This window comes from Acanthochromis polyacanthus, chromosome 10 (genome assembly GCF_021347895.1).
Source record: "Acanthochromis polyacanthus isolate Apoly-LR-REF ecotype Palm Island chromosome 10, KAUST_Apoly_ChrSc, whole genome shotgun sequence".
In the NCBI taxonomy this organism is placed as follows: Eukaryota; Metazoa; Chordata; class Actinopteri; family Pomacentridae; genus Acanthochromis; species Acanthochromis polyacanthus.
The window spans coordinates 6,205,245-6,216,054 of record NC_067122.1 but is presented as its reverse complement, the minus strand read 5'-3'; the positions used below and the strand labels follow the sequence as shown (position 1 = coordinate 6,216,054).

General features: G+C 38.8%; 1 protein-coding gene across 1 annotated transcript in view; it reads left to right on the top strand.

Moving 5' to 3' along the window:
* The first annotated feature begins 4,832 nt into the window (after nt 1–4,832).
* Nucleotides 4,833–10,810, top strand: part of LOC110951666 (polycomb group RING finger protein 3) — an 83,851-nt gene continuing 77,873 nt past the window's right edge. The window contains exon 1 of the mRNA XM_022194846.2: nt 4,833–4,976. The gene's annotated coding sequence lies outside the window, so the exon portion shown is untranslated. The remainder of the gene's footprint in view (nt 4,977–10,810) is intronic.

Sequence of the window (10,810 nt, the reverse complement as noted above, 5' to 3'; positions counted from 1 at the left end):
TGAAATCGTTTAGTTTCATTGTAGTATGAATGCCATTTTTGCCAGAAAAAAAAAGAATATAATATTGATTGAAAAGAACTGAGGCAGAATCTTATGCAGCATTTCAGATCAGATTAAGAATAATTCATCTGCAGTTTCTGGATCAGGTGAGGTGATGTTAAAATCATGGCAGGCAATGCCTTAAACTCAAAACGATTAAAACTGGCAGCACAGAGCAGCCCATTTTAGTTTTGTTTTCAGCATATTATGTGTAAACATGAAACCAGAAGCTTCCCCTGCTGTCATTTAAACCAAATCCAGAGCGCAATACGAGATTCTACCTCTACTTCTCCTCTTTTTTAACCAGCAGGTGCTTGCAGTGCCAATAAATCACTTTATGAACTGTTTCAGCAATACAATGCGGGATAATATCACCTGTATGCCCAACAATAGGAGAGAGTCATTTATTCAAAGTCATTTATTTCTTGTTAGAATGCAGCATGGGACTTGGGACATTCGTTAATAATCATTTCTCCCATTCTGATTGTTCATTAACAGAGACTGCAAAGAAATATTACTAATTGGACAAATCAAACACATCTTCTTTCACTGATCCAGAGTCAGGTCGCAGACGCAGCAGGTTGGCATTCCAGGAATTCCTGAAGAGTCCTGAGGTGTTTCCAGGTCGGATGAGATGTGAATCCTTTCAGGTGACTTCTGATTCTACCCCCATAATAGAAATATAAGATAAGATAGTCCTTTGTTAGCTCCACAGTGGGTAAAATTACAATTTACAGCAGTGAAGAGGACAGCAGCAAAACAAATAGACAAAATATAATAAAAAGCAAGGAACAGCTTTGTTTATAAAGCACCTTATTATACACAGGGGTTATTCACAGGGCTATACAGGTGAAAGGTAAAATAATAAACATGTAAAAGATGATGGAATAAAATGCAATTATTTGAATTATATAAATCGGTGTACAAGATGAATAAAGTGCACACAAACTTTATAGAGTAATTAAGACCAATTGTCTTGGACAGATGCAAATTACTAAAGATTTTAAAAATAAAATCACACCCACTGCAAAACATTCTGGCAATATAGCAGCTGAAGTTGTAAAATATTGTATGTGCTTGTAGTGACTCTTCTTAGATAAAAGTTGTAGCTCCTTTGTGTGTGTTTTTTTTTTAGGAAATTAGAGCAAATTAATCAAAAGTCTGTTAAAGTGGTTTTGTGTTCATAAAAGGATCATCTGGGGAAGTTTTTCCTCATTTAAATCAAGGGATGTAGAGCACAGAATGACTGTTTAATCAGTCTGTGTACAGTAAACACATTAGTCTGCGTTACCTTTTTGACAGAAATGTATGTATATCTGTTATTTCTCACATTTTAATAAACAAAAATGGTTGTGGTTGATTAAGTGAATCTCTAACTTACAAAACCGGTTAAAGAAATGTCGGCATTAATTATGTGCAGAGGACTGCTATTCTGTTGCATATTTTGATCTATATAAAATTGATCTGTGGTTGCCTGCTGAAGAATACCTTTGCAATAACGTGCCAGCTGATCTGAGTCACACCCTGGTGGTAGTTTCACTTCACTGCAGCTACTAGCAGGAGCAGAGTGAGAGCTCTTCGTTTTTTGAGCCTCTCTGAGTGCACTAACAGCTCACTCCTCCCTGTTTCACGCTGCCTGCCTGTCTGCCCTGGACTTTCGGATTCTCAAGAAAAGCATTTGTAATGAAAGTGATACCAGCTGAGTTGATCACAACTGGGTCTAGGCTCTAATTTATGTTTTACATTTCAGAATGGTCGGCATTTCTTTTTTCTGTACGCTCTAAGAAGTAATTCTAGGGATATATTCCTAGCTCTTAATTAAGCGCATGAATTTCAGATAAGTTCAAGTCCCTTCTACTGCCTTAACATACCTGAACAATTTCACAAAAGCTAATTTCCCTAATTCAGTGTAGTTTGTTAGTTGAACATGATTGCACTTGAAGTTGTCATAACTCCAAAAGATTAATTTACCTGTAATGCATGTGTTTTTGGCTCTCTTTTCTGGGTGGTGTGTTTGTAGGTTTCGTCTTAAAAGTATCAAACTACCAAAAATTGGCGTTAAGAAACCTTCCTGTTTTATTCTTATATACTTCTCTGATTACCTAAATGAGCTCTGTATACCATCCAACCCAGTCTAGATTTTAAAAAATGAGACACTGGCTTCTGCAATACCTGCTCAACATCATTTGATGCATGTGATGGATTCAGGATGACAACAGCCACATGCTTGCAGTTGCTCCTGCAGAAGACATAACGCACAAAAATGAGAAAAGGTGCGCTCTTGTTAAAAAACAAACAAACAAAGATTTATAAAATGTATACTGTCCTAGATAAATAAATTTGATGTAAACTTTTCATGAAAATACAGATTTTTTTTATAGCTGGACAGTTCCACCTGTATATCTTTAGATTTCTTTATACATAGCTCACTTTAACTAGGAATTATCAGAATTATAACTGAATGTTCAGGACCATTCTTAAGACTATTTCCTCAAAGTTTTACCCACTCTATGGTCAATCTTACACTGACCTTTAACGTATATAGTTGCTCTAAACTGGGCACAAAGAAATTGCTGTGTTGTGGAGGAGACCTATATCTACTTTTTTTACATTTAATTTTCGTATTTGCAAAGACATGGTGGCATGAACCGTTAGTGGGTCATGTAAATGTCAGAGAGTCAGTAGATGTTGGCTTGTGGTCGAGCTAAAAACGGATGTAAGCAGCTGTGACTACTTTGTGTTTCAGAGTCATTATTTCTAATCAATAACTTGGCATATGGGCAAAATAAAATAAAATAAAAGACAACAAATGAGCTCAACAACTTTTCTTATAATGAAACTGTGAACTGTTGACACTTTAGACTAAACTTTTTCAAAAGCTCACAACAATTTACGAGCAAAAATGTGGTGATCAAGAGTAACTAAGTACCTAATTCAATTACTGTACTTAAGTAAAATGCTAAGATATTTGTACTTTATTTGAGTGTTTCCATTTTATGCTACTTCATACACCTACAACTCACCTGCACCTTAAATTGTTTATTAGCTCCTCCAACTGCTTTATGTTTCTTATATTACCCCATAGGCACAAATAAAGTTTTTTAAATCAAACTGAATTGAACAGTACTTCCACTCCACTACATTTATCCGACAGTGTCTTTGAGTTGAAGCCTTCGAACAGCTGATGATATATAAGCCTTTAAAGACTGAACCAGTTTCCAGCGTCTTCCAAAAGCAGTTTGATGTTAAGATGCTGTCTGAGTTGTAAACAGCTCCACCTAATACTGTTTTTTTTTTACCCTTTAAACGTCACATCGTTTCAATAAATGTTCCGTTGATTCAGTGTCTCAGCAAAAATCTAAGATTAGAGGGAAGCCAAAAACAGATTTGTGTTTCAGAACATTAATCATGTTTGAAGCCTTTAGATTTATCTGCAGTTCCTGTGTATTAAACTGGATTTAAAGTAGCTGCAGCAGCTACAGCTTCACTAATACTAATCTAATGATGACAGATATAATAATATATCAATCAGAGAGACCAAACCAGTACTTTTACTGCAATTTATTGCTAATACTTATGTATCTTTACTTAAATGGGATTTGTTTTACAGAGCTTTAACTTGTAATAGTGTATTTGTATGTTACTGTGTTGGTACTTTTGCTTAAGTAGAGGATCTGAATACTTATGTATCCATATATCCAGGACTGCAAAAACAATACTGCAAAAAAATGTTTTTGAACTGTTTTTTAAAAAATGTACAGTTATTCTACAGATTTTATCAGTTTTGTTAAGTTAGAGATAATAGCTAGTAAAATTACAGGTAAAAAGGTATTTCCTTTTCCTTTCTTTTTCCTTATAACTGCAAAAAAATGTTTAAAAAAAGTCCATATCAAAAATCTTTATTTTTATAATTTGTGATATGTTCTTTTCCAATGTTTGACCATAACAGTACAGAGTTTTTGCTGTTTTCAACTCAGCAAAAAAAATGCAGATATATGATGGTTTTAGGAGAAAAATTTTTATATATTGAGCACTGAAAATAATAAATATCTTTAAACTAATATTTTCCACTTCTCCTGTTTTGTTAAATCCCAAATATTGTTTAGTAAAATCACAGAAAAAAATAATATTTTGCATGTTGACTGTCACAAACACAGGCCAACAGAGTACATATATCAACATCAAAAATTTGTGCTTTTACAATATGTGACTTTAAAATTAATCTATAATGAAAAAGTTTCTCTAATTCTTATAAATGTATATTTTTATATAAAACAATCTTTTAAAATATTTTTTAATGTTATTCCAGCTATTTTTTTCCTATTTCAAAATACTGAAAAAATCATTAAAATAAAAGAAACATTTTTAAAAATGTTAGTGTATGGACATAATTTGGCATTTTGAAATTGTTAAAAAATGTTGTCTGTAGTTGAATTTTCTGCCGTAAATACTCGACAATATTTGATGGAATAAAAATAAAGTAGAAAAATGAATAGGGTAAGAGCAGCAGCAATGAAAAAGAGAAATACAAATATTATTGTATCACTATAAAAATTAAATAAGTACGCATTAAAAAAAATATTTTTTTTACATTACACTAAATAATATCTCCTCTGGGATCAATAAAGTGAGTCTGATAACTGATCGATAATTATAATACATTAATTAACTAATTAATCAGCAGTAGGGGGACCAGATTAATGACTGACGACACGCGACGGATCGATTTTAAATATTTGTTGTCCTCGTTTACCCCGCCTCCCTCCTCCCCCCACCACCTCCGGCTCGCCCGCTCTGCGCATGCGCCCCGCTGCTCCAGGAGCGCAGTTTCGGCCTGTTCCGCGGCCGCTCGGTCATTTTCGCCTCTTTGTTTTACTGATAGTGGATTTAACTCGGATTCGATCCCACATCCAGCGGACCGTGCTGCTCCCAAACAGGTCAGTTCGGCTAACTGCTCTCGTCTCACCGCGTGTGTCCGTCCTCGGCGGGTCGACGGCCGGTTTACGGTCCCGGTTCGCTCCCCCTCCTCCTCATTTTTCGCATGTCTCACTCGGCTCGGTGCTACGGGGCATGCTGTACGTGTTGTTTTATGTGTCTGTGTGCTGGTGTATGGCGGCGCCGGGCCCTGCAGTTGCACACCAGGGATGAGGAGGGTTTTCAGGGGGGAAAGTGTGCCGTAAAATGCGGCTTTAATGCCGGCCGGGATGCACACGGTTGGCCGAGCCGGAGAGGAGGCAGTGGCAGCCGCCTGTCTGCCTGTCTCGTCATGTTTAAATGCTGTTGTTCCTCCTGAACCCAACAGCACTTCTTGTTTCCCATTGAGCTGGAATATTCTTGAAGAAAAGAGCTCATGGTCCTCCATTAGGCTAACCTCGCTGCTCCTGTCGTCCAAAGTTCAGCGTGTGTGCGTGTGGACAGTCTGCATGAGGTCGGGATTAAATCAAGACACAAAGTTGGTGCATTTTTTTTCCTCCTCTTCTGGGTGGATGTCGCCCCTCGCCAGGCTGCTGCTGCTGCATCGAGCCCTGGGTGACATTGTAGGAAGGGGGGAAGGCGTGCAGAGAGCAGCCAACAAGTCTGTGCAGTTTTTCTGGTCTGAAGCTGCAGTTTAAATATCAAACATTTCACCCCAGCACGTTTTGTGTGTGGTGGAGCTCAGTATCTCAATATCAGCCTTTACATTCAGGAGGCTTCCTCAACTTTTCCACATCCTGCAGGATCCTGGGCAGCATGGTGTGGCTGATCTGCAGCTCTAGAGGTGTAGGTGTCATTTAGAGTCATTAAGTGTGGTCTCAAGTTCAGTTTCAGTACAAATTTCTGTCTTTTGAAACCATTTGCTATCCGTAACTGAAATGGCAATGTGCTTTTTACTCTGAGCAGAGAGATGCATGTGCAGAAAGCTGCTTTCCTCGATCTTTATCTGCCGGAGTTTCTGCACCTTAAATCTGAGCTTCACAGCATGATTTTGTCATTTCAAAAGCTGAGTATGCAGCCTGCACAAGTGTGATGCTTGAACACAGAGGACAGATTTGAGTAGTTAGACTTTAGAAGTGAAAAATACTTCCGTACTTATAGAATGAGGATTTTATTTGATGACAGAGGAAGCAGAGGTAATTTAGCACTTTTCCACATCCTGCAGGATCCTGGGCAGCGTGGTGTGGCTGATCTGCAGCTCTAGAGGTGTAGGTGTCATTTACAGTCACTATATGTGGTCTCAAGTTCAGTTTCAGAGCAAATTTCTGTCGTGTGAAGGCATTTTTTGTGTGTAACTGAGATGGCAGAGAGATGCATGTGCAGAGAGCTGCTTTGCTCGATCTTTGTCTACTGGAGTTTCTATCAACTCGCCTTAAAACCTGAACTTCACAGCGTTATTTTGTCATTTCAATAGCTGAATTTGTATGCATTTAAGTCAGAATGAATGTCATTAAATGTGGTCTCAAGTTCATTTTGAGTGCAAATCTGTCGCGTGAAGACATTATTTGTATGTAACCGAGATGGCAGAGAGATGCATGCGCAGAAAGCTGCTTTCCTCGATCTTTATCTGCTGGAGTTTCTGCACCTTAAATCTGAACTTCACAGCATGATTTTGTCATTTCAAAGGCTAATAAATATGCAGCCTACACAAGTGTGATGTGAAGTGTAAGGCTGAACACTGACAATGGATTTGAGTGAAACTTAAGAAATGAAGACTATTTACGTACTTATAGAATGACAATTTTATTTTGTGATAGAGGAAACCGAGGCCACTCAATGTTTTATGGACCAAAAAGAAGTTCCTGCAGGATCCTGAGCAGCATGGTGTGGCTGGTCTGCAGCTCTAGAGATGTAGGTGTTATTTAGAGTTATTAAATGTGGTCTCAAATTCAGTTTTCGTGCACATTTCTGTCTAGTGAAGCCATTCTTGTATGTAACTGAGATGCATGTGCAGAGAGTTGCTTTCTTCGTCTTTATCTGCTGGAGTTTCTGCACCTTAAATCTGAGCTTCACAGCATGATTTTGTCATTTCATTTGCTGAATATGTATGTATGTATGTAAGAAAGTGTGTATGTCATTAAATGTGGTCTCAAGTTCAGTTTCAGTGCAAATTTCTGTCTTGTGAAGACTTTTTTTGTATGCAACTGAAATGGCAGAGCGTTGCATGTGCAGAAAGCTGCTTTCCTCGTCTTTATCTACTGGAGTTTCTGCACCTTAAATCGGAGCTTCACAGCATGATTTTGTCATTTCAGAAGCTGAATATGTAGCCTGATGTGATGTAAGGCTTGAACACTGAGAACAGATTTGAGTAGTTTAACTTTAGAAATGCAGAATACTTCCATACTTTTACAATGAAGATTTTATTTGATGACAGAGGAAGCAGAGGTAATTTACCACTTTTCCACATCCTGCAGGATCCTGAGCAGCATGATGCGGCTCATCTGCATCTCTAGAGGTGTACGTGTCATTTGGAGTCATTAAATGTGGTCTCAAATTCAGTTTTGGTGCACATTTCTGTGTTGTGAAGCCATTTTTGTAAGTAACTGAGATGCGTGTGCAGAGAGCTGCTTTCCTCGTCTTTGTACGTCTTTGAATGTTGAGAACAGATTTGAGTAGTTAAACTTTAGAAATGCATGCTTATAGAATGAGGATTTTATTTGAAGATGGAGGAAGCAGAGGTAATTTAATGTTTTATGAACAACAGAAGAAGTTTTAAACAGAAAATTGTCACTTTGCCATATCTTTAAAAGATCGAGTCTTTGTTGTGAATGTTTTAAAGTAGAATGCTTCTTGAACGCAATGAGGAAAAACTCCCGTCTGCTGTTTCACTTGCTGCCAAAATACTTGTTTGATTATATTTCTGTCTGTCCGACCTCCATCAGATGTATACAAATGTTCTCATTTCTCTGTGCTCACCTTATACCGGAGCTCTGCGGCAGGATTTTGTCACATAAAGACTTGATTTTGCAACTCCGATAGGTGTGATGTGATCTTGTTCAGTGAAATACGGGAGACGTGTTGCATGGAGTAGGTCAAGTTTTCAAATGAAGAACACTTGCATAGTTTTGGATTGATAAAGCAGAAAGCGTAATAAGCATTTTGAAATGTGTGCATTTTTGGGGGATGTTTACTTTAAAACAATGAGAGAAACTCCCACCTGCTCAGTTGCCTGCTGCTCGCATATTCATTTAGCATTTCTATCTTTCTGCCCTTCATCAGGTGTGTTTGGGAAGGCATCGCATGCATATGCACACATGCATCTGTCTTATGAAGTCATTTTTGTCTGTAATTGAGATGACCGTGTGAGCTTCTCTTGGATGTTTGCGCACGAGGCTGTTTTCATGTTTTCCTTTTCATGCGCTCGAGTTTCTGTGCCCACCTTAAATCTGAGTTTCCACAGCAGGGTTCTCTCACCTAAAATGACCAATTTTCAAGGCTGAAAATGCAGCTTTCACACATGTGAGGTGACGTGTGACGCCGGGAAAACTGAGAATTCACTCGTAGTGAAACTTTTGAAATGAAAAACATTTTAATATTGTAGTTTTTTAAAAATAAGGAGCTGAATGAATCCACTGTTCAGTGTTTTTCCAGTTACTGATATTGCACCTTTTTCTGTAAAAATACATCAATTTTAAAGTGCGTTCCCTTGCCTCTGATGTAGTCGTCTCTCTCTCTCTCTCTCTCTGTGGCTACTGTGTTCTCAGACATGATTCCCACTCATGGCTCCATCTGATTGGTTGTACATCACAAGCAGCAGTCTATAAACACTGAAGGATAAATGTTTTGTGTGCTTTTAAAAAATTAAACGCACGTAAAACCTAAATAACCACACATATCTGTGCAGTAAGTGAGACATCGTGCAGGACTTTTCCTCTGGCTCATTCATGTGTGCTGAGATTTTAGTGTGAAACATCAGTTAACTCTTTCACATATTTCCATTTGTTTTGAAAAGACAAAATTTTCTCACGGTCAGAAATGAACTTGGTGGAGAGTTTTGCAGTTTCTGTTTAAATGTGAAGTACAGTATTTCAGTTCCTGTTGAAACAGCTGACATGCAGCCCGCATCTCTAAAAAAGCTCATTTGGCCCAGCTGTACCATAGCTGTCTAGACATCTTTTTGATCTGCACGTCACCGAATCAATGCTTGCATGCACTGTAAACCACAGCCTGTCATACTGAGCCCACTTTTGTTGCAGGGAAACGGAGAGCGTTCATCGTCGTCTCAGTGCTGGATTCAAGTTAGTGCAGTTACTCTGCCATTAAAGCTGCACGCTTTCAGCTTCAAACAGCCGCGGACATTAACAAAAATCAAATGTGAGCCTCAGTAGCCTGACTGACAGGGTGCTTGTTGAAAGCACTTGACTCGTGCTGCCTGCTAATGAATTGAGTGTTTTTTGGAAGTGCACACACCGTGCGAGTATTTTCCCTGCTTTTCGGAGGTTCGGTAGCCTTGAATCTTGTAACAAGCTGCTACTGAACTGAGCTGCTCTCTGATGCTGTACACCATGAGATTTGACGCCTTACACCATCACAGAAGACAGAGACGTAACACTGCCGAGGTCAGATTTTCATTGATGGGGCTTTCACTCACTCTTTTCTTTTTGCTTTCTTTGAAAACTGTATTAGCTTGACACCGAAATCTGAATCTGTGAAGTGTCAGTCAGCGGTGAGGAGATGCTCTTGTCTGTTGAAGCCTTTAATTTAGGTTCTGATTCAACTTAACTGAACTTTAAAAAAAAAAACTACTGAAGGACTCCACTGCCCTGAGTGACGGTTCTTGGACAGCTGGCTTGCACTTTGAGGTCCCATATGATATGACTGTTGCATAAGACTTCACATGCCCCCCCCCCCACTTTCCTGTCAAGTTTCTGCTTGCTTTGCAGGGAAACCCCAAATTACCCCCGGCTTTTCTGTGCAGCTGACCTCTGACCTGAAATTGAATAATATCTAAAGAGATTTTCAGATTTTTACAGCAAGATGTCAGCATTTTCATCAGCAAGTAATGAATACAAACTGCCCAAGGAACATCTGTCTTGACCTTTTTACCCCAGAATACGCATCTCCGCTCCGTTTAAACAATGTTAATGGTCCCACTGGGCAGTCTGATAAAACTGTTGGCCCTGCAGGACAGGCGAGCAGGATACGGCCTCTTAAGGCCCGGCTCTGCTTGGTAATGAGAAAACTCAATAGAAGCCGAAGCGCCAGAAGATGCATTTGTCTTTTTCTTGGACAGGAAATGATCTCAGTCAGCTCCCTAAATGAGCCGCTGTAGAGAATCCCTCAAGCTGCAGTTTGGAGAAGCGGTTCACAATTTCAACGCTGTTCTCACGTTTTTTTTTCCTCCCAAACACAGCTTCTTTGAGCATTTGATAAGAAATTAAAACGTGTTTTGTGGAATAGAATCGCACCACAGAGCAGGTTGTTATCCTGATTCAGAGAAAAGAGTTGATGGCTCTTTAAGAGGACTGCATGATGGAATATTAAACATGATCATCATTTTGACCTCCTGCATTTCAATGAACATGATCGTCCCATGTCGATAAAGGAAGCTGATTTTCATCTTGGGTAAATCTTACTTTAGAACATCTTCTTTCAGTCTTTTGAAGTCAGTTTTTGGTTTCACACCTGTCTGAGCTGAAGTAGCTGAGTAGAGACTAGAGGCTTCACTGTGCACAGCTACCTATCAGCATCTACTGATTTTTGGCCACAATTGTACAGGAATTAGTGCCATTCAAAATGCTGACACCAATATTTCTGTTTTTATTGCGAATTTGTATCTGTCTCAATTAAGAGCTGA